The 23,260-nt window shown below is 45.4% G+C and overlaps 1 pseudogene; it reads right to left on the minus strand.

The window, feature by feature from the left end:
• Nucleotides 1-61: 61 nt before the first annotated feature.
• Nucleotides 62-21,267, minus strand: LOC103214880 (dehydrodolichyl diphosphate synthase complex subunit NUS1 pseudogene; annotated as a pseudogene).
• Between the last annotated feature and the right edge of the window lie 1,993 nt (nucleotides 21,268-23,260).

A 23,260-nucleotide genomic window follows, 5' to 3' on the forward strand; every position in this document is an offset into this window, starting at 1 on the left:
TAGGTGTGTATAGGGTTTCATAGATGCTTTGTAAACATCAGAGTCACTTGGGTCCTTTTCTTTAAAAGCCTAAAATCCAATTATGCCACAAATGACCACTGCTTTTCCACACGCTGGTCACAGTTACATACTGATGAAGGGAAGAGAAAAAGTCCTCAGAACTGATGTTTAAGTAGGAAGGCAAAGAGACAATCTCAGACAATCTGATGTGCCGGGGAAGAAAGTTTAATGCGCTGTCCACAGGACCAAACTTCAATACTAAATCAGGATCAGGAGAACCATTTGAACTAAGTAAACTGCCTAACATAGCTACATCCAAATCTGTGGGGGTCGCTTTTGCTTCTGGGCTACTAACTGGCAAACGTCCTGAGCAGCTCTCAGAATATCTGCTTTTCCATCTACTGGGGACAGCACCTTCACCACCAAATGGCAATTTAGAACTTCATCATCTTTGTCGTTACTATTTGCAAACTCTGGTGAGTATTTTGAACAATCTAGGCCCAGAATTTTTGCTGTTGTTTTAAAATTTCATCCATCAATCTGGAATTATTTCTTTTGAAAAGATTGGTGGTTGTAGACACGAATGTAGGAGGTGGCCAGAGCCATACACCACACCACGAGGCGTGTAACGTCCGAGAAACGGGGCTCTTGTTCCACCGTGGTATCACCAGGCCCATGTGCACATCTAAATTGTTTTCTGAATCTTCGTTGAAAATCAGTTGTTCATATAGGTGTGGTCTATTTCTAGGCACTCTATTCTGCTCCTTTGGTCTATTTGTCCATCTTTATACCAATCCCACATTGTCTTGATGACTGCAGGATTTAATAAGTCTTGAAATCAAGTCGTAATAGCCTTCCAACTTTGTCAAAGTTGCTTTGGCTATTCAAGGTCCTTTGCATTTCTATATGGATTTCAAAAGTGGCTTGTCAGCTGGGGGTGGTGGCTCAAGCCTGTAATCCCAGCACTTTGTAAACCGCCAACGCAGGCGGATCACATGAGGCCAGGAGTTCAAGAGCAGCCTGGGCAACATGGTGAAACCCTATCTCTACTAAAAATACAAAAATTAGCCTGGTGTGGTGGTGCATGCCGATAGTCCCAGCTACTCAGGAGGCTGAGGCAGGAGAATCGCTCGAATCTGGGAGGCGGAGGTTGCAGTGGCAGAGATCGCACCACCGCACTCCAGATTGGATGACTGAGTGAGACTCCGTCTCAAAAAAAAAAAAAAAAAAAAAAAGAAAAGAAAAAGTGGCTTGTCAAGTTCTGTGAAAAAACCTGCTGGAATTTTGATTGGGATTGCACAGAAGGATGCATTTCTGAGCGTTTCTGAGAGATGCATCTTCAAAGGTAGGACAGGGGCTAGCTCCAGTATTTAACACTGGCAAACCCTGGGGAACTAATCCAGTGCTCCCTTGACTGGCATTTTGGGGCCCTCTTTTTTTTGTATAACCAGCTCACACCCAAATCAGGACATAGCCAGCCTCCCCGCCCTGCTCTTTGGCCAGGTTCACATTTCTGTCTCACTGAATCTGCACAGGAGAACAGAGGCATCTGCAGCTCACGAGCTGCTCATTTGCTGGTTAAGTGGGAGCCCCACTGTCCCCACCCCACACAGCAGTGACATGAAGGATGGTGAGATTTCTGAACCAGTAAATCCAGTTGGCCCCTGGCTGGTCCGTTACTGAGGTATGCAAGCCTAATGCCTAGTAGTTTTCTGGATGAATAGAAAGGTTAAAACTCTACTTAAAACATCAAGCATAGGCCGGGTGCAGTGGCTCACACATGTAAACCCAGCACTTTGGGAGGCTGAGGCGGGCAGATTACCTGAGGTCAGGAGTTTGAGACCAGCCTGGCCAACATAGTGAAACCCCATCTCTATTAAAAATACAGAAATTAGGCCGGGCGCGGTGGCTCACGCCTGTAATCCCAGCACTTTGGGAGACCGAGACAGGCGGATCACGAGGTCAGGAGATCGAGACCATCCTGGCTAACACGGTGAAACCCCGTCTCTACTAAAAATGCAAAAAATTAGCCGGGTGAGGTGGCGGGCGCCTGTAGTCCCGGCTACCCGGGAGGCTGAGGCAGGAGAATGGCGTGAACCCGGGAGGCGGAGCTTGCAGTGAGCCGAGATCGCGCCACTGCACTCCAGCCTGGGCGACTGAGCCAGACTCCGTCTCAAAAAAAAAAAAAATACAGAAATTAGCCGGGCATGGTGGTGCACACCCGTAGTTCCAGCTACTCGGGAGGTTGAGACAGGAGAATCACTTGAACCCGGGAGGCAGAAGTTGCAGTGAGCTGAGATCATGTCACTATACTCTAGCCTGGGTGACAGGGCGAGACTCTGTCTCAAACAAACAAACAAACAAAAAAAGCGTGAAACAACACTGCCTTTATCTATTAAGCTTACAGCATTTTCCAAAGAAGACATTTTTTCATCCTGGTAGACAGAAAGCCCTATTTCTCTGAGATGGGACAAGAACGCTAGACTACTTTTTAAAATCCAGTCTAAATTCTCTAATGCAAATCCAGCTATGATTTCTTTCTTTCTTCCTTCTTTTCTCTTCTCTTTTCTTTCCTTTCTTTTTTCTTTCCTTTCTTTCCTTCCTTTCTTTTCCTTTCTTTTCTTTCTCTCTTTCTCTCTTTCTCTCTCTCTCTTTCTCTCTTTCTTCTCTTTCTTTCAGCCAGAGTTTCCACGCTTGTCCAGGCTGGAGTGCAATGTTGCCATCTCAGCTCACTGCAACCTCCACCTCCCTGGTTGAAGCGATTCTGCTGCCTCAGCCTCCCGAGTAGCTGGGATTACAGGTGCCCGCCACCACGCCTGGCTAATTTTTTTGTATTTTAGTAGAAATGGGATTTCACCATGTTAGCCAGGCTGGTCTTGAACTCCTGACCTCTGGTCATCCTCCTGCTTCGGCCTCCCAAAGTGCTGGGATTATAGGTGTGAGCCACCGTGCCCAGCCTGTCTATGATTTCTTAACAAGGACAAGAGGGGGAAACCTGTTCATTTTCCTAAACTACTCTCTGACTACATAATCCCTTCTTGGTCCCTCACACGAAGCACTTATGGTCTATCCAAGGTCCTGACTTGGGGAGCTGACAGGATGCTCCAGAAAGAGACAGAGACGTATCGTCAGGACCACTCTTCAGATGCCTCAAAACCTGTTTCTGTTTGCAAATGACCCTGGGTCTAACTATCATGGCATTTTTGATCCTCCTATTGTTCTATTAATCCACAGTAATCGTCTTAATGTGTGAAATCCAAACTTGTTATGTAGGAAGTGCTGTTGCTGGGAACTGAGAAATAGAATTTTTTGGATCACAAAAGCAGCATGGAGAGGATTTATGGAAAAGTTGCTGTAAGCTGCTGTGGTTACAGTTTAGGAAGTGTGGTTATTCGAATAATCATTTTGAGCCTATTTTTTCTCTTAAATACTGGGAAGGGGATTAGGGCTAGTATCGCCTTCTGCTGAGGTTGTTAGCTCTCCTTCCTTACCGGCCAGTGAAGGAGGGCCTCCAAAGGAAGCCTCCGCCCTGGGTATCTAGGTGGTTAAGCTATTTCTTGTTACCAGCCTTACTCTTCATGAATCTTCTCTTTATTCATTCAGTTCCCTGGGGATTCCATCTGATTTCCTTTCCTCTTCACATCTTTTATTAATTATCTACCCCTTAAAGTTATTCTTCCAAAACCAATTCCAAAGTGGGAAATAATTTGTCAGTTTCTCTTCTTGCTGTCCCTTATTCTCTTATTCACAAATATTTACTGAACACCTATGATGTGTTTATCAATGTTTGAGTCAGACTCCATCTCTGTCCTGGTGAAAATGACAAAAGTGAGGCAGACAGATATTAAACGAGCAGACAACAATATGTACTTGAACGGAAGATGCATAGTATTTTAGATTTTAACATTTCTGAAATTGAAATGCATCTTATAGGTGATGATGAGGGGAGGGAGGGAGGGAGAGAGGGAGGGATTGAGAGAGAGAGACAGAGAGAGAGAGAGAAAGAGAGAGAGAGAGAGAGAGAGAGAAACCTCCAAGTTAGTGGACAGCAGTGTAATATAGTTATTCTTTAACACTTTTAGGTTTTACCTCTGCCATTTGACTGAATGTGTCTAAATAATTTGCTGAAGCTGCTGTCTTATGTTGCATTCCTCCCAGAGGCAGAGCCTGGGACAAGGGCTTGCATATGGGTGTTTGTTTGGACTAGTGATCCTAGAGAACAGAAGTAAGGGATTATGCAATGTGGAGGAGGGAAGCCAATGGCAGGTTCGTGATGAGTCAGTTGGCACATGGGCAAGTGGGGTTCAATCCTTCTGGAGACTTCTGATGGGCCATGTAGAATAGACTCTAGAATTGTCCACCCTAGAGGTAGAAGGGGAAGCATTTATCCACCAACTTTATGTTTCCACAGGCATGGGTACCACACTGCAGAGCTGGAGAAGTCTAGCTGTGTGAGGCAGCTGAGGTGAGGTGCGTTCAGATTACACCTGCTGCTGGGCCAATGCTTGGAGACAGTGGTAAATTGAGAAGAGGAGATGCAGCAGAAATAATGTTTGATACAGGCCAGGCGTGGTGGCTCACACCTGTAACCTCAGCACTTTGGAAAGTCAAGGTGGGCGGATCATCTGAGGTCAGGAGTTCGAGACCAGCCTGCCCAACATGGTAAAACCGCATCTCTACTAAAATACAAAAATTAACTGGGCATGGTGGCATGTGCCTGTAGTTCCAGCTACTAGTGAGGCTGAGGCAGGAGAATTGCTTGAACCTGAGAGGCAGAGGTTGTAGTGAGTTGAGATAATGCCACTGCACTCTAGCCTGGGTGACAGAGGGAGACCCTGCCTTAAAAACAAACAAACAAAAAGTTCAGTACAATTGCTATTTTTTTCTCCTATTTGCTAAGAATGTTCATAGCAGCTTTATTCACAATAGCCCCAACCTGGAAACAATCCTGAAGTTCATCAACAAGAGAATGCATAAACGAATTGTGGTATATCTGTCTACTGAAATCCTGCTCAGCCACAAAGAAGAGTGGACGACTGATACATGCAACAACATGAGATAGGGTCTTGCTATGTTGCCCAGCTGGTATTAAACTCCTGGCCTCAAGTGATCCTCCAGCTTCAGCCTCCCAAAGTGCTGGGATTACAGGCATAAGTCACTGTACCTGGCCTACAAGATCCCACTTACATAAGTTAAAGAACAGGCAGGCTGGACATGGTGGCTCACACCTGTAATCCCAGCACTTTGGGAGGCTGAGGTGGGCAGGTCACTTGAGCTCAGGAGTTTAAGACCAGCCTGGGCAACACGGCAAAACCCCATCTCTAATATCTCTAATAGAAAAATTAGCTAGGCATAGTGGCGTACACCTGTAGTCCCAGCTACTTGGGAGGCTGAGGTTGGGGCATTGCTTGAGTCCAGGAAGTTGAGGCTGCAGTGAGCCAAGATTGCACCACTGCACTCCAGCCTGGGTAACAGAGGAAAACCTAGTTTCAAAAAAAAAAAAAAAAAAAAAAAAAGAGCAGGCCAGGCATGGTGGCTAATGCTTGTAATCCCAGAACTTTGGGATGCCAAGGTGGGTGAATCATCTGAGGTTGGGAGTTCAAGACCAGCCTGGCCAACATGGCGAAACCCTACTAAAAATACAAAATACGATCTCTACTAAAAATACAAAAATTTGCTGGGCATGGTGGTGTGCACCTATCGTCCTAGCTACTCAGGAGGCTGAGGCAGGAGAATTGCTTGAACTGAGGGGACAGAGGTTGCAGTGAGCTGAGATTGTATCACTGCATGCATTCCAGCCTGGGCAATACAGCAAGACTCCATCTCAAAAAAAAAAAAAAAAAAAAAAAAAAAAAAAGAGCAGGCAAAACTAATCCATTGAAGGGGAGGTGATTAGAGCAGTGGCTGTCTCTGGTAGAGTACAGGGATTAACTGCAAAGAAGTATGAGAGAACTTTCTGAGATGATAGGAATTGCCCATATTTTAATAAGTATGTGGACTGTACGGTTTATGCACTCATCAAAACTCATTGAATTGTATGTTCTCTTTATTTCTTTATATATATATATATAGAGAGAGTGAGAGCGAGAGCGTATATATAAAAAATTGTATGTGCGCTCTGTCTCTTTCTATATATGTGTGTGTAAATTTTACCTTAGAAAAAGAGCTATAAAGAAATAGTTAACTCTAGGTAGTAGACGCACTTCTCGCAGTGGTAAAACTTACCTCTGGAAGTATTTTCTGAGTCCTCAAGTCTGTAGCAGATGATAATGAGAACTACGCTTCTTGCTCTTGTAAAAGGGCATTATAAATATGGACAGAGCGAGATGGGCGGATCACGAGATCAGGAGATCGAGACCATCCTGGCTAACACGGTGAAACCACGTCTCTACTAAAAAATACAAAAAAACTAGCCGGGCGAGGTGGCGGGCGCCTGTAGTCCCAGCTACTCGGGAGGCTGAGGCAGGAGAATGGCGTAAACCCGGGAGGCGGAGCTTGCAGTGAGCTGAGATCCGGCCACTGCACTCCAGCCTGGGCGACAGAGCGAGACTCCGTCTCAAAAAAAATAAATAAAAATAAATAAATAAATAAATAAATAAATATGGACAGAGTGAAGACTAGAATGTACCCTGTGGTGTTGGATGTATCCATGTGAACTCATGGTTTTCTATGGATTAAGAGAGATAGAGACGGACCTATGTATATATGTTTATGTGTGTTTGCACACACATGTGCACACACACCATTTCCTAGCTCTATCTGCTGAAAGGGCCTAGAAGCAATGACACACTAGGAAGAATGAGCATGCTTAGAACTGGGATTTTGGTTTCTAAATGCCATTCTCTACTAAGATAAACCAGGGCTCTTTTTAGAAATGGCTGGCTCTAGGGCTGGGGCAGGGGAAGTACAAAATGACCCTGAAACATGTTAGATAGACAGTAGCTCCAAGGCTGATGGAGAGTATCAAAAAGACAGTGGAACCAGCTTGAAGGAGTCCCCAGTGGTCAAACATGGGGGCAACCTGAGCATAAAAATAAACAGTGATAGTAATGGAAATTAGTAGTCACGGAACTGATGATGAACTAAATTAAGAGTATTCATCACTAAACTAAGAGTATTCATCAATAAAATGAAGCAGGACTGGAGTAGCAGCAATTGGAGACAGCATCATTAATGTCCAGATAAACAGCATCCTTTCCCCGAACTGCAGGATCCCAACAATCCAAGGATGCACAAGGGCAGCCAAGTCACCAAGAACTTCAAGCTGCCAGTCAGACTTCGGCAAAGTACCCGGCTTAGAATCCACCAGGTGCGGTGACTCACGCCTGTAATCCCAGCATTTTGGGAGGCTGAGGCAGGTGGATCATGAGGTCAAGAGTTTGAAACCAGCTTGGCCAACATCGTGAAAGTCCATCTCTACCAAAAATATAGAAAATTAGCCGGTCATGGTGGCGCACACCTGTAGTCCCAGTTACTCGAGACGCTGAGGCAGGAGAATTGCTTGAACCCTGGAGGCGGAGGTTGCAGGGAGCTGAAATCACACCATTGAACTCCAGCCCGGGCAACAGTGGAAGATTTCATCTCAAAAAAAAAAAAAAAAAAAAGATTCCTCTGTGTTAATTCTAGTCACTTCTAACCCTAGTACCAGTAACTGTACCATGCTTAGTAGCTGTGGAAGGTATGAATCTTGACTCACAAACTCAAAGTGTACATAAAGTATCAATTTCTTTGTTTTCATTATATCAAACTAAATCTTTCAACTCCTTAGACTCCTAGGCTGGGAGAAAATTATACTGTCATTGGTGTTAAGGTCTCTTCTCTTCCCAGCTCTCAACAGAAGTTAGCCATTCTCTGTGGTGCCTAAAACAGGCAAGACACCATCCTATGTTTTGTGTTCTCTTTATCTTCACTCTCTCTCTCTCTTTCTTTTTTTTTTTTAGATGGGGTCCCTTTTTGTTGCCCAGACTGGAGTAAAGTGGTACAATCATGGCTCACTGCAGCCTTGACCTCCCCGGCTGAGGCAATCCTCCCACCTCAGCCTCTTGAGTAGCTGGGACTAGAGGTGCATGCCACCATGTCCGGCTAATTTAATTTAATTTAATTTTACTTTTATTTTGACAAGGAGTCTCAGTCTGTTGCCCAGGCTGGAGTGCGGTGGTACAATCTCAGTTCACTGCAACATCTCCCTCCCGGATTCAAGCGATTCTCTTACCTCAGCCTCCTGAGTAGCTGGGATGACAGGTGTGCACCACCATGCCTGGCTAATTTTTGTATTTTTAGTAGAGATGGGTTTCACCATGTTGGCCAGGCTGGTCTCGAACTCCTGACCTCCTGCTTCTGCCTCCCAAAGTGTTGGGATTACAGACGTGAGCCACCATATCCAGCCTTATCTTCAGTTTTTATACCCGTCCAGGTTTCTTTCAGTCTAGTTGGTCTCTGCTTCCTTGAGGCTGGGAGCCTTATGGTTGGGGCCCTGCTCACCAAGTCAGCCTCTTTGAAATCTTCACAACCTGGGAGAAGCAGAGAGCAGAGCCCACTGGCTGGAAGAAATCCCTCCTGCTGCCTTCTCTTGCCTCAAAGGCAAAATGCTTCTCTCTCATTGGTATCCTCAAAAGAGGAGCACATTATCTTCTTTTTTTTTTTTTTTTTTTTTTTTTTTGAGACGGAGTCTTGCTCTGTCGCCCAGGCTGGAGTGCAGTGGCCGGATCTCAGCTCACTGCAAGCTCCGCCTCCCGGGTTTACGCCATTCTCCTGCCTCAGCCTCCCGAGTAGCTGGGACTACAGGCGCCCGCCATCTCACCCGGCTAGGTTTTTTTTTGTATTTTTTAGTAGAGACGGGGGTTTCACCGTGTTAGCCAGGATGGTCTCGATCTCCTGACCTCGTGATCCGCCTGTCTCGGCCTCCCAAAGTGCTGGGATTACAGGCTTGAGCCACCGCGCCCGGCCACATTATCTTCTTTGTGAACTCCAATTTCAGAAAAATAAAGCTCAGGGAAAAAGCATTTTAAAAGCAATTTCACCTTATCAGAGTAGCCCCAATTTCCTCTGAGGCACAGGGTTAGTGGGGGACATGGGGGAGCACACAGGTCCTGTCTATTTTGGGATGGAGAGGAGAAGCGTTGGAAAAATTATTCCAAAAAATGGCCCTGTCACATAGATCATAAGTGATCCTGGCTGTTTGTAAAGTGAAAACGTATGGCTTGCGCATTAATCATGGAGAAGAACTGAGAGAGGGCTGGGTGCAGTGGGTCATGCCTATAATCCCAGTGCTTTGGAAGTCCGCAGTGGGAGGATCAATTGAGGCCAAGAGGTCAAGACCAGCCTGGGCAACATAGCGAGACCCTGCCTCACAAAAAATAAAATAAAAACCAGCCTAGCATGGTGGCTCACATCTGTAGTCGCAGCTACTCAGGAGGCTGAGATGGAAGGATTGCTTGAGCTCAGTCATTCGAGGTTTCTGTGAACTATGATCATGCCACTGCACTGCAGCCTGGGTAACAGAGTGAGACCCTGTCTCTCATAACAATAATAATAATACTAAAGAGAGGATATGAGTTTTTAAATCAGTTTTAGGTCCTTTAGGGGAACTTTGTGGTCCACTGATGAGCCCCAATCTTTCTTTGAGAATCCTGATCTGGTCCTTTCCTCTATTCATGGAAGATACGCATCACAACATCCCTCCCACGGCCGTCACCCAAGCTCCTGCTTGAACAGGTCTGGGCACAGAAACAGCTGCCTCCCAGGCCCTTTCTAAACAGCTCCCATGGAAGGCAGCTTCTGCCTCTTTAACATCTATTCACTGATCCAGCTTTCACCCTTTGGAGTTTTCCTGAGTTTGTCTAGTTTTCTAGCAGTGGTTCCAGAGATGATTTTAAAGTTTTTACAGGACTCTGGGGATATAATCTGCTTGGGCCTGGAGTCTTAAACTCATTTCAAACATCTATTATTTATTTATTTATATATTTATTTGAGACAAGGTCTTGCTCAGGCTGGAGTGCACTGGTGCTATCTCGGTTCCCTGCAACCTCCGCCTCTCAGGTTCAAGCGATTCTCGTGTCTCAGCCTCCCGAGTAGCTGGGACTGTAGACGCGTGCCACCACACCCAGCTTATTTTTGTATTTTTTGTAGAGACAGGGTTTCACCACGTTGGCCAGGATGGTCTCGATCTCAAGGGATCTGTCCACCTCAGCCTCTCGAAGTGTTGGGATTACAGGCGTGAGCCACCGCACCTGACCTCATTTAAAACATCTAGATCTTGTCTTGTGAACTCTATGTAGGACTTTATGCCCTCTTAAGGATGTGTGTTCTCTTCATTCTAGTTGGAACATTTTTATTTAAAAAAATTAAATTGAAATGAAGTAGTTCCACTTTTTTCTCTCATTGCCTAACTTTATTCTCGTTATACAAACAGTGGAAGTTTCTACTCACGTAAATTCCTGGAAGAGCTAGATTGTTAGACTCTGGGTCCCACTTTCATATTCCCAAGAGGGAGAATCTATTGGCTTGCTTTAAAGCTTAGAAGTCTTTTACAAAAATAGAGAAAAGATGGACAAGAGAAGAAAAAGCAATAAATCCAACACCCAGACTCCTTCATTGATAATGGATAAATAGAAGTGTAATCATGTATACCAAACATTCCACTGGCGGGCCGGGCGTGGAGGCTCATGTCTGTAATCCCAACACTTTGGGAGGCCGAGGTGGGCGGATCACCTGAAGTCAGGAGTTCGAGACCAGCCTGGCCAACACGGTGAAACCCTGTCTCTACTAAAAATACAAAAATTAGCTGGGCATGGTGGTGGGCACCTGTAATCCCAGGTACTCAGGAGGCTGAGGCAGGAGAATTGCTTGAACCTGGGAGGCGGAGGTTGCAGTGAGCTGAGATTGCACCACTGCACTCGAGCCTGGGCAACAGAGCGAAACTCCATCTCAAAGAAAAAAAAAAAAAAAGAAACCGCCTTTTCCACTTAACAATATGCCTGCTAAGGCCCGCTTTCCCACACTCACCACTGAACATGATCCCCAGGCGTGAGCAGCGAGTAACCTCTTCATTCTTCTTCTTATTCAAATACATCTATTTTTATAAGCTCTTGAATATTTGTTCTTTGGGTTCTCAGGGTTATTTGTTCAGTTCTATAACCATTGTTTACTTGATCCTGTGTGCCTCCTTCTGTCTGTGTACTCCATTGTTTATCATCTGTCCTTGGTGGTGTCACCCATACATGACCCTGCTGTCTTTAGATATCTTCCCATTTCTTTTTAAAGAAAGAGCATCGCCTGTCATTTTATCATAGATTCTTCAGAATTTTGCTTTTGTGAAGACTTTGTGCCTCTTGAGCCAACTAAGCTTTGGAGTGGAGTGAGATCTATTTCTTTTCCCTGGCCTTTTTTTTTTTTTTTTTTTCTTTCTTTTTGAGACGGAGTCTCGCTCTGTCGCCCAGGCTGGAGTGTAGTGGTGCGATCTCAGCTCACTGCAAGCTCCGCCTCCCGGGTTCCCGCCATTCTCCTGCCTCAGCCTCCCGAGTAGCTGGGACTACAGGCGCCCGCCACCTCGCCCGGCTAGTTTTTTGTATTTTTAGTAGAGACGGGGTTTCACCGTGTTTGCCAGGATGGTCTCGATCTCCTGACCTCGTGATCCACCCGCCTCGGCCTCCCAAAGTGCTGGGATTACAGGTGTGAGCCACCGCACCCGGCTGGACTTTTATTTATTTATTTATTTATTTATTTTTGAGATGGAGTTTCACTCTTGTTGCCCAGCCTGGAGTGCAATGGTAAGATCTTGGCTCACCTCAACCTCAGCCTCCCAGGTTCAAGCGATTCTCCTACCTCAGCCTCCCGAGTAGCTGGGCTTACAGGCATGTGCCACCATGCTGGGCTAATGTTTTGCATTTTTAGTAGAGATGGGGTTTCTCCATGTTGGCCAGGCTGGTCTCAAACTCCCGACCTCAGGTTATCTGCCTGCCTCAGTCTCCCAAAATGCTGAGATTACAGACGTGAGCCACCGTGGACATTTTTGACCACCTGGCCTCCCATGGACATTTTTGACATCTGCTTCGCTGAACCCAGAGCAGGGGATCCAATTCCAAGTGGGCCAGGCCAGGCCTATTCTGGTGCTTTCTGAGAATCTGTTGTTTTGCCCATTCATATGCCCAGATATAGCAACACACACACACACACACACGAATACACACTGAAACCCTGCACTCGATGGCTCAATGGTTGCCTAGCGACTACCATTGGCTTCTTGGTCACAGTAGGGTGTTGAACTGGGGCAAAGACATCTGGTTCAAATCAAGCAAATAGATTTTCTTTCCTGGGACTACATACCTTGACTCAGAGTCTATTAGTCTATCTCTTCAAGGAATTTACATGAGAAACCTCATCTCTACTAAAAATACAAAAATTAACTGGGCATGGTGGTGGAGGTTGCAGGGAGCCAAGATTGCACCAGTGCACTCCAGCCTGGGCAAAAAAAATGAGACTCCGTCTCAAAAAAAAAAAAATGGCAAGCAAGCCCAGATGCATGCAGGTAGCAGAGGAAGTTGGTTTTCAGAGACAGAGGAGAACAAAGCAGATGCAGAGAAGGAAGCAGGGTTGCCCTAGCAGACAGAGCTGCTGCCCTGCCCAGATCTCCTCGGCTCTCATTCACCAGCTCTGTGCATGCTCACAGCCCAGTTCCTGCAAACTCTGTCATTCATGGCCGTCGCCAGTGACTTTCTGAAGATTGCCTTTGGGTGTTGCAGGCATCCCACCCATATGGAGAGCGAGAAGCCCCCAGGAGTTTTCTCTTCTCCCCATTACCTCCAGCCCCACCCCTACCCATGGGTGTGACCCTCAGCTGGCTCGTGTGCAAGTGAAAAGGTCCAGCTCCATTGCTTGAGGCAGCACACACCCTGAGGTCCCACTGACACTCCCGAACTTCCCATTCCCACACCCCTTCACCAGTTTCCCCTGGGAGCACCTCCTGGGAGCATCTCACTTCCACCTGAATCCCTGGCGTTTAGGAGAACAGATGTGAAACCAGGCGGCCCAGAGGAATGGAGGGAGCGCCCTGGGCCTGAGGATTGCTAGTTCTCGTCCAGGTCCCTTGGGAGACCCAAAGCTCTTCCAGTTTGTGGCTTTTATGACATATTCCTCAATCTTCAACCAGCTTCCTATTTGGGTTAAATTTCAACCAGCCCATTTCTGAAAACCTTGCTGCAGGCACCCAGCATTCCCTCAGGGCTAGCATCATCTCATCTACCAAAGGTCTCAGTCTTTCACTGCAGCCACTGATTTCCAATTGCCCGGCATCTGGTAGATGAAATTATCAGCAAGGCAAGTTTAGAATTTATCAGATGCTTTTCCTGGAAAGTGGTTTTCAGTAGGATTTCTAGACCTTTAAATCACTCATCATGGCTATTTTTGGCCCTGTGTATGCTTTTGCATTTATTTCTGGACATTTAAAAATGAAATATACATTTATTTTTATAAAATAAATATAAATTTAATATACATATTTTATAAGTAAACCTGTATTACATATGTGTGTATTGTTCTTGTCCTAGAACAATATTTTTAATATAATTAACAGCTTTAAAAATACTCTTTTAATGGAAAGTTCATGTCTTGTGCCGTTCCAAACATATTTATATGCATGTTTTGTCTACTATTTATAAGTCTATAAATAGACTTATCCAAAAGTCTATCTATAGAAAAAAAACGAGCCCACGTTCCTTATTTGGTATCTGTGCTTCTTACTCTGGCCTGCCTGAAAGGTATTTTTGTGGCTGATTAAAGAGTTTTTGTTGTTGTTGTTGTTGTTCTTTCCTAAAAGCCATGGATTTCATTGGATATTAATTATCAGGTTCCTCCCTGGCTGTGATGAAAACTAATATTGCCTAATATACTTTTCTGTCTATAGAGCAGCTGTTTCCATTATAAAGAGAACACATTATGCAGCAATTATCCATACAGAAAACCAGAAAGAAATGAGGGAAATCACCCTTAGACCTGCCAGAAGCCATATTTCCAAATAACTCACCTCACCTCCCAGGCTTCAGCATCCTTCTTAATGAAATAAGGTAGTAGACCCCAAAGACCCCAATGATTCTTTAAAATGCTCAAAAAGAAGATACTGGGGCTGCGTGCGGTGGCTCATGCCTGTCATCCCAGCACTTTGGGAGGCCGAGGTGGGCGGATCACAAGGTCAAGAGATCGAGACTATCTGGGCCAACATGGTGAAATCCCGTATCTACTAAAAATACACACACACACAAAAATTAGCTGGGCGTGGTGGCGCATGCCTGTAGTCCCAGCTACTCAGGAGGCTGAGACAGCAGAGTTGTTTGAACCTGGGAGGCAGAGGTTGCAGTGAGTCTAGATCACGCACCACTGCACTCCAACCTGGTAACAGGGCGAGATTCTGTCTCAAAAAAAAAAAAAAAAAAAAAAAAAAAAGGCCGGGCGTGGTGGCTCAAGCCTGTAATCCCAGCACTTTGGGAGGCCGAGACGGGTGGATCACGAGGTCAGGAAATGGAGACCATCCTGGCTAACACGGTGAAACCCCGTCTCTACTAAAAAATACAAAAACTAGGCCGGGCGTGGTGGCTCAAGCCTATAATCCCAGCACTTTGGGAGGCCGAGACGGGCGGATCACGAGGTCAGGAGATCGAGACCATCCTGGCTAACACAGTGAAACCCCGTCTCTACTAAAAAATACAAAAAACTAGCCGGGCAAGGTGGCGGGCGCCTGTAGTCCCAGCTACTCGGGGGGCTGAGGCAGGAGAATGGCGTAAACCCGGGAGGTGGAGTTTGCAGTGAGCTGAGATCCGGCCACTGCACTCCAGCGCGGGCGACAGACCAAGACTCCGTCTCAAAAAAAAAAAAAAAAACAAAAACTAGCCGGGCGAGGTGGCGGGCGCCTGTAGTCCCAGCTACTCGGGAGGCTGAGGCAGGAGAATGGCGTGAACCCGGGAGGCGGAGCTTGCAGTGAGCTGAGATCTGGCCACTGCACTCCAGCCCGGGCCACAGAGTGAGACTCCGTCTCCCAAAAAAAAAAAAAAAAAAAAAAAATATCCTGGAAGGAAATATTGGCCACGTGTTGACTTGGAGAAGCACAGGACTAGAAACCAGTTCTCATTCCTCGTCCTTTTCCCTTTTCTGTAGGACTTTCTTCTTTTCCACGTTTTCCCCAACTGTCTCTTTTGTTTCCAGCTGTTCCTGATTTTTTTTTTTTTTTTAGACAGAGTCTCGTTCTGTCACCCAGGCTGGAGTGCAGTGGCATGATCTCAGCTCACTGCAACCTCTGCCTCCTAGGTTCAAGCAGTTCTCCTGCCTCAGCTTTCTGAGTAGCTGAGATTACAGGCACCTGCCACTACACCCGGCTAGTTTTTGTATGTTTAGTAGAAACAGGGTTTCACCTTGTTGGCCAGGGTGGTCTCGAACTCCTGACCTCAAGTGATCCCCCAACCCCGTCTCAGCCCCCTGAAGTGCTGGGATTACAAGTATGAGCCACCGCACCCAGCCTCCAGCTATTCTTTAGATTCCCTGATCATCTTTTATCTTAAACACATGTTAACTTTCAGTACATATTGACACAATGCTTAGGGGTTCCAAACGTGTTCATCCAGCATTCCCAGATCACTGTACTTTATTTTGTCACTTGCTGACCGCAAGTCCAGAGGGCCCTTTGCATAGCACCTGCACATAATAAGTTTTCAGTACATGTTTGCTAAGTGGCTGTGTAATCAAAAGCAGAGAAAATATAATATAGAAGTTGACCTGGTGTGATGGCTCATGCCTGTAATCCCAGCACTTTGGGAGGCCAAGACAGATGGTTCACTTGAGGTCAGGAGTTCCAGACCAACCTGGCCAACATGGCAAAACCATGGGAAGGAAGCTGGAAACTTGCTGTTGGAGAAATGATTGCACTTGCACATTTTCTTGTGAAACAACCACCAAGGGCTTTATGCACCCAGAAAATGAAGATTTCCCCCCAAAGGTAGATGAAGCTGTGTCACCTTTAGTACTGACCTGTGTGCAAAAAAACTGCCCATTACATACCAAACAATGCAATAGGAGCAAGGAGAAACTGCCAGATCTCTGGTGCAGAGGAAAGAAATTTCAAAGCAAGAAGAGGCTAGTGTGGTCAATTCATACATTATATAGGGCTATTGTTTCAGGCAACGTGCCAAAGTTTAATTAGCAGCACTTGTCTTTCTTAGAAGTAAAGAAATAATGTAAGCCTTTAATGAAAGGCATCTTACATTTGATTAAATATATTCCTCCATCTTGTATGTTAAAAAATTGAGGATTAAAGAAATTAATTTGCCCATTTCACAATGTCAGTAAGTTATAGAGGCAAGAGTCAAATCCCAGCCAGTCTGCTTCTAGATCTCACAGTCATAATTGCAAAATTGCCCCTCACTGCACTTAGCATGGTGCCTGGTAAGATAAATATTTGTCAATGCAAACTAAACTGTCTAAAGAAGATATATTCCTGGTGAGAAATAATCAAATACATGGAGAATTTTTCTAAACATGGAGACACCATCATTCTGGTGGGAGAAGAACTCATCACACAGTTGCTTCCAAAGCTCTGAGCCCAAGGAAAAATGGGAAAGCCAGAGGACTGCATTTTCACCTACAGTCTCTAGTCCAGACCCCTGCAGACACTGGGGATGGGGGCCAAGGGTCATACTCTTGGAACTCTGGCTTGGATTTTTTTTGTTTTGTTTTGTTTTTTTGAGACAGACTCTCACTCTGTTGCCCAGGCTAGAGTGCAGTGGCATGATCTCAGCTCACTGCAACTCCTGCCTCCCGGGTTCAAGCGATTCTCCTGCCTCAGCCTCCCAAGTAGCTGGGACTACAGGTACCCGCCACCATACCTGGTTAATTTTTTTTTCTTTTTGAGATGGAGTCTTGCTTTGTCACCCAGGCTGGAATACAGTGGCTCAATCTCAGCTCACTGCAACCTCCACCTCTCGAGTTCAAGCAATTCTCCTCCCTCACCCTCCCAAGTAGCTGGAACTACATACAGGCACCTGCCACCACGCCCAACTAATTTTTGTATTTTTAGTAGAGATGGGGTTTCACTATGTTGGCAGGCTGGTCTCAAACTCCTGACCTCGTGATCCACCTGCCTTGGCCTCCCAAAGTACTGGGATTATAGGAGTGAGCCACTGCATCCGGCCAATTTTTGTATTTTTGGTAGAGACAGGTTTTCGCTAATGTTGGCCAGGCTGGTCTCTAACTCCTGACCTCGAGTGATCCACCCATCTCGGCCTCCCAAAGTACTAGGATTACAGGTGTGAGCCCCTGCTCCCGGCCAGCTTAGAATTTGTAAGATCTGGCCCCCAAGAGGTTAACTTCAACCCATCAACTGAATTATCTCTGATTTTGAAACTCAAATTTTTTATTAAAATGTTAACTATTTTTTCTTATTCCTAAAGTAACTTATGCCAAAAAAAATATTGAAAATATATAAGAAAATAGTAGTCACTATTCACATCCTGGCATATATACTTATTTTTTCATAATCTGTGATTGTGGGGTTTTTTTTTGTTTTTTGTTTTTTTTTTTAGACACTGCACTGTTGCCCAGGCTGGAGTGCAGTGGCACAACCTTGACTCACTGTAACCTTGGACTCCTGGGCTCAAGTGATCCTCCTGCCTCAGCCTCCCAAGTACCTGGGACTACAGGCACACACTACCATGCCTGGCTATCTTTTATTTTTTATATAGATGAGGTACCACTATGTTGCCAATGCTGATCTTGAAATCCTGGGCTCAAGTGATCCCCCTGCCTTGGCCTCCCAGAATGCTGGGATTACAGGTGTGAGCCACCATGCCCCGCCTGATTTTATTTTGATTATCTTAAATCTTATGATCACACATAATTTATAGATTTGTGTATATCTCTTCTACTTTAATTCTTCTAATGAGTTGCCAAAGCACACATACACAATAGTTCTGTAGTTTTATGTGTTTTTGAATAGCTGTTTCAAGACAATCCTAATTATAACTTGCCCTCTCCAGGCCAGGCACTGGGGAGGATTGAGCAGGGAGATTGGTGGGAGTGAGAGCACGCCACTGCACTCCAGTCTGGGTGACAGGTGAGATTTTGACCGTCTCAGAAAAACAAAACAAAACAAAACACCTGCCCTTATAGATCATCTATAAAATGTGAAACGTATTACATATTTTTTGATATTACACAGAAACCACACTAAAATGTCTTTCAATAAGTAAAAAACCTGCATTTTTTTTTTTTTTTTTTTGAGACTGAGTCTCGCCCTGTTGCCCAGGCTGGAGTGCAGTGGTGCGATCTCGGCTCACTGCAAGGTCCATCTCCCGGGTTCAAGAGATTCTCCTGCCTCAGTCTCCCGAGTAGCTGGGACCATAGGTGCATGCCACCACACCTGGTTAATTTTTTGTTTTTTTAGTAGAGATGGGGTTTCACCATGTTAGCCAGGATGGTCTCGATCTCCTGACCTCAAGTGATCTACCTGCCTCGGCCTCCCGAAGTGCTGGGATTACAGGCGTGAGCCACCACACCTGGTCAAAAAGCCTGAATTTTAGATACAGGGAATTCTGATTAGATTATCATAGTTATAACCAAAAATATAAAGTAGACATTGCTATCTTATCTTCAGTCCTTGCCTTTAATAGGCTAATGAATACAGATTAAACCACAGGTGAGCGTTACTTCGTTCTGAGACAGTGAAGAAATTTCCCCAGTATTTAAATATATTAATATAACCAGTTGTATAAATCTAAATATAAAACTGACCTCCAAGATACTCTGAGACAACTTTTACCATCTTTGGGAAAAGTTAGACATTACTAGTGAAGTCCAATCATATCTTTAGAAGGGAAAAAGGGTAATAGTATTTACTGAATTGGAATTACTATCAAAATTCAAAAGAGCTGATCATATTCACTTAGCTACAAGCCAGTCTTATTTAAATCAGGACTGTTCAACCAAAATATCCTGTCAGTCATTCATGATCTGAATTCTGGTGTATAAAATCAAATTATGGTAACACATTTGAAAACTCATGAGACATTTCTGTTTTGTAATAAATAAGGCAGTGGCCAATTATTATCCATTAGCAGCTTTTTTGAGATAAACTATCAAGTCTACCCTTTCTGACCTCTCAATGTCAGCCAAGATGATTTCTGTTCCAGGGATGTACTTCTTGGGATTCTCCTAAGACCCCATCGGCGTCTCCTCTCCCCAGGTGATGCCTTTGTGCTTACTGGCCTCTGTGCGAGAGGATCCAGCTGCCTGACGTGTCTTCTGCCCAAAGAGACCATGGGGATTTGGCCCAGTTATGTGCTTGCTTCCATTTTCCACGGTATGGCAAGCGGTGAATTTTGTTTTGTTTTGTTTTCTTGTTTTTGAGATGGAGTCTCTCTCTGTCGCCCAGGCTGGAGTGCAATGGCGCGATCTCGGCTCACTGCAACCTCCACCTCCCGGGTTCAAGCAATTCTCCTGCCTCAGTCTCCTGAGTAGCTAGGATTACAGGCATATGCCACCATGCCAGCTAATTTTTGTATTTTTAGTAGAGACGGGGTTTCACCATGTTGGCCATGCTGATCTTGAACTCCTGACAGGTGATCTGTCTGCCTCAGCCTCCCAAAGTGCTGGGATTACAAAGTCTTCTTACCTTTCTCCACACTACCCCTATTTAATACTCTTTTTTCGTTGCTCCCATTATAAAGGTTCCTGCTCAGAAGCCAGATGTTCCTCTCACTTTACGTCCACATTTTCAAGTTTTAGATCAGGTTGCTTTGTAACCTTTTCTTTAGATGTAGTATATTTTCTAAATCCCTTACCATAGATTAAACATCTAAAGTAGAGGATTCCATTGTATTATTATTATTATTATTATTATTATTATTATTAAGACAGCTTCTTGCTCTGTCACCTCGGCCGGAGTGCAGTGGCACGATCTTGGCTCACTGCAACCTCCGCCTGCCAGGTTCAAGTGATTCTCCTGCCTCAGCCTCCTGAGTAGCTGGGATTACAGGTACCTGACACCACACCTGGCTAATTTTTGTATTTTCAGTAGAGATGGGGTTTCACCATATTGGCCAGGCTGGTCTCAAACTCCTGACTTCAGGTGATCCACCCTCCTCGGCCTCCCAAAGTGCTGGGATTACAGGTGTGAGCCACTGCACTCAGCCTCTTTTTCTTGTTTTTGAGATGGAGTCTCGCTCTGTCACCCAGGCTGGAGTGCAGTGGGGCAATCTTGGCTCACTGCAACCTCTGCCTCCTGGGTTCTACTAATTCTCCTATTTTAGCCTCCTGAGTAGCTGGGATTACAGGCACGTGCCACCGTGCCTGGCTAATTTTTGTATTTTTAGTAGAGATGGGTTTTTGCCATGTTAACCAGGCTGGTCTGGAACTCCTGACTGCAAGTGATGTGCCCACCTTGGCCTCCCAAAGTGCTGGGAGTAGAGGTGTGAGCCACCGCGCTCGGCCCTGAGTGACATTCTTGAGGACTGTGTCTCAGGCTTCTCTTTCTGGTTCTCCATGCACTTCCAGGCTCACACGCCTGCTGTTTGTAGGTAGATGTCTCTCGCCGACCTCTTTGCAAGTCCAGACTGTAACATCCAACTGCCCATGACCCACTTCCCCTGAGTCTCACAGGCACTCAGATGCTCTGTGGCCTCATGATCTCGTGATCTCATGGCTGAACTCATGATCTTTCCCACAGTCGTGGCCTCTTGCTGTTTTTTTTTTTTTTTTTTTTTTTTTTGAGACAGAGTCTTGCCCGTGGCCCAGGCTGGAGTGCAGTGGCATGATCTGGGCTCACTGCAAGCTCCGCTGCCCGGGTTCACACCATTCTCCTGCCTCAGCTTCCCGAGTAGCTGGGACCACAGGCGCCCGCCACCTCGCCCGGCTAGTTTTTGTATTTTTAGGAGAGACGGAGTTTCACCGTGTTAGCCAGGATGGTCTCAATCTCCTGACCTTGTGATCCGCCCGTCTCGGCCTCCCAAAGTGCTGGGATTCCAGGCGTGAGCCACCGCGCCCGGCTGCTTCTTGCTGTTTTGTTGTTGTCTCAGCAAATGGTGTTCATGACACTCACTGGGCTGCTCCACTTGAAATTTGGGAGTCGTCCTTGCCTCTTCCTCCTCCTTGCCTCAGCGTTCCATCAGACACTCACCAAGCCCTTGGAGGCTCCTGCCAGTGTCTCCTCCATCCCTTCACCTGAGTTAGGGCCACCTCCGACTCCCCTCCAGATTCCCACAGCAGCCTCCTAATGAGGTCCCCGCCCCCCATCTTGTCTTCTTCCAACGCACTTTCTGCACAGTGTTCACGGTGATCTTTCCAGGATGCAAATTTGATCAGCACCCCACCCCTACCTCCACCCAAAACGCTCAAAACTTGCCCTCAGAATAACACTCAAACTTCCTAAAATGCTCCACAGTAAGGTGGTCTGTTCACAACCAAATCAGCAAACTGGAGTTTGTTGGGAAGATAATCCTCTAAGACTGGGTGGGTTTCCAGTCGTCCTCCTCCTGTGTGGCCAGGGGGATTTTGCCTTTGTCTCTCAGTAGCTTCCTGTCTCTCCATCCTCCCAGGCAAGTCCAAACTTTGGGGCTCAGTGGTACAGAAGCCCAGCAGGAAAGGAGGCAGTAGAAAGCTCTGAGAGGCTTTGCTTTTTTCCTTTGTCTATTTCTTCTTTTTCAATTATTTTTTTAAAACTTAGAGATATCTCATTTTATTGCCCAGGGTGGAGTACAGTGGTGTGATCAAAGCTCACTGCAGCCTCGATCCTCCTGCCTCAGCCTCCCAAGTAGCTAAGACTACAGGCATGTGCCACCATGCCTGGCTAATTTTTTAAAAAATGTTTTGTAGAGACCAGGTTTCGCCATGTTGCCCAGGCTGGTCTTGAACTCCTGGCCTCAAGTGATGCTCCTGCCTCGGCCTCCCAAAGTGTTGGGATTACAGCATGAGCCACCACATTCAGCCTCCTTTATCTATTTATTAATACAGCATTGTCAGCACACAGCCCTGCTCTCTGCTGCAAAGTCTTTCCATGTTTTCTTTAACACTTGCAATCACCTTGCGAGGTAGGTTTTGTCCTTACTGCCATTTTGCAGTTGAGAAAACAGACTCAGAGAACTTAAAAGACTTGCCCAAACTCCGTAGTCAGCAGGAAGCAGACCTAAATTCAAGGCCACATCCAAAACAACGGATGTCTTCCACTCTCTCATGCCGTTTCTCATACCCTCTCTGCTCCTTTTGCATTAGATTTCACCAATGCCACTTCCTTCTGCATTTTCACTTCTTTTGTGCAAGGGAAGTGTTTCTTCTGGCTTCCTGTCTCAGCTCTGCCAGGGAGCCCTTCTGCCCGTTCTATTGCATTCCACAGAGCTGATGAATGAGCTATCACTGAAAATGGATCTTCTTATTTGAAAATATAATTGTTAATTTAATTTTTTGAACACGTAATTTGTATCAATGGCTCAAAAATTAAACACAGAAAAACATAGAGGGAAAATATTTCTGCTATTATGTCCCATCTTTTTGTTTCCATTCTCTTCCCATCAATCATCACTTCCATTATTTTCTTATTTGTTCAGAGCTTCTCCATGTGGTACAAGTACCAGTATCTATTCTGTTATCTCTTATCTTTTTAATTTTATTTAATTAATTATTTGTTTATTTATTAAGATGGAGTCTCGCTCTGTTGCCCAGGCTGGAGTGCAGTGACACCATCTTGGCTCCCTGCAACCTCCGCCTCCGGAGTTCAGGCCATTCTCCTGCCTCAGCCTCCCAAGTAGCTGGGATTACAGGCGCCTGCCACCACACCTGGCTAATTTTGTATTTTAGTAGAGATGGGATTTCACCATGTTGACCAGGCTGATTTCAAACTCCTGACCTCAGGTGAACCACCTGCCCACCTCGGCCTCCCAAAGTGCTGGGATTATAGGTGTGAGCTACCACGCCTGGCCACCCCTTACCTTTTATACAGAATTTTGCATACTACACACTCTTCCACACTTTGCTTTTTTCATTTAACAATAATATATATTAGAACTCATCTATTATCAGGGCATAGGAAGTTATCTGATTCTTTATTATAGCTGCAGAACAGTTCACTGAATGGATCTATTCCATGATTTATCTAGTTAGCTCCCTAGTGATGGAATTTGGCTAGTTGCCATTCTTTGGCTATTACAGAAAATGATGCAAGGAATAACCCTAAATATACTTCATTTTGTACACATAGAATAAGTATGCCTTGTCAGAGGAAAAAGTAGATATT

This window comes from Chlorocebus sabaeus, chromosome 3, assembly GCF_047675955.1.
Source record: "Chlorocebus sabaeus isolate Y175 chromosome 3, mChlSab1.0.hap1, whole genome shotgun sequence".
Taxonomy (NCBI): Eukaryota; Metazoa; Chordata; class Mammalia; order Primates; family Cercopithecidae; genus Chlorocebus; species Chlorocebus sabaeus.